This window comes from Ursus arctos, unplaced genomic scaffold, assembly GCF_023065955.2.
Source record: "Ursus arctos isolate Adak ecotype North America unplaced genomic scaffold, UrsArc2.0 scaffold_1, whole genome shotgun sequence".
Taxonomy (NCBI): domain Eukaryota; kingdom Metazoa; phylum Chordata; class Mammalia; order Carnivora; family Ursidae; genus Ursus; species Ursus arctos.
The window spans coordinates 50,810,805-50,811,823 of NW_026622763.1; the positions used below are offsets into that span (position 1 = coordinate 50,810,805).

At 43.1% G+C, this 1,019-nt stretch overlaps 1 pseudogene; it reads left to right on the plus strand.

The window, feature by feature from the left end:
• LOC113249077 (gamma-aminobutyric acid receptor-associated protein-like 2) lies at positions 1 to 354 on the plus strand (annotated as a pseudogene).
• The last annotated feature ends 665 nt before the right edge of the window (positions 355 to 1,019 follow it).

Below are 1,019 nucleotides of genomic sequence, written 5' to 3' on the forward strand. Positions count from 1 at the left end.
ATGTTGTGGACCTTCAAGGAGGACCACTCGCTGGAAGACAGATGCATGGAATCTGCAAAGATCTGAGCAAAATATCCCAACTGTGTCCCAGTGGTTGTGGAAAAAGCCTCAGGCTCTCAGATTGTTGACACTGACAAACAGAAGTGTCTGGCTCGATCTGACATCACTGTGGCTCGGTTCACGTGGATCATCAGGAAAAGGATGCAGCTTCCTTCTGAAAAGGCAATCTTCCTGTTGGTGGATAAGACAGTCCCACAGTCCAGCCTACCTACGGGACAGCTTTATAAGAAAGAAAAAGATGAAGACGGATTTTTGTAGGAGGCCTACAGTGGAGAGAACACTTCTGGCTTCTGACAGCCAATGCTGGGCTAGGTTCACCATTGCGGCTTGTGTGTCTTGTAAATAGCCAGCCATTTTCAGTTACCAGATCTCTTCACATAGACCTATTTGTGCATTTGTAACTGGATTTATTTCTTAATATATTGGAAGGTTTTATTTCCTTAGATTAGTAAATTATCACACAGAGTTTTAAGTTTTCCTTTTCATGCACTGTCCTCAGGGCTGTACTCCAGGGAACTTGTTCCTCTGAAGATCATGTTTAATGAAGATATTTCCATATTAAAGTGAGGTAGTGATGTAGGAAAGACGTTAGGGTTCAAAGCCAACGGCCAAGAAAGAATTCTTAAGACGTCTTTGGTGCAAAAAGGTGGTTTTATTAAAGCACAAGGACAGAACCCATGGGCACAAAGGGCTGCACCAGGGTCATGAGGAGTGGCCCATTATATACTTTCAAGTTGGGAGGGGCTTAGGGATAGCGTAAGTCTCTAATGAATTTTGGAAACAAGATAGGACCTTAAGGGGGTTCGCCATTATTGGGAAAGGGTCACTTATTACCGTCTAATAAAACCTTAGTCATGAGACCCTTCAGATGTATATTGGTGGGCCATATGCTTGGGGGATGATTGCCAACACATATCTTGGGGGGTTTAGAGATAAAGGAAGTTTTGAAAGGAATTTTT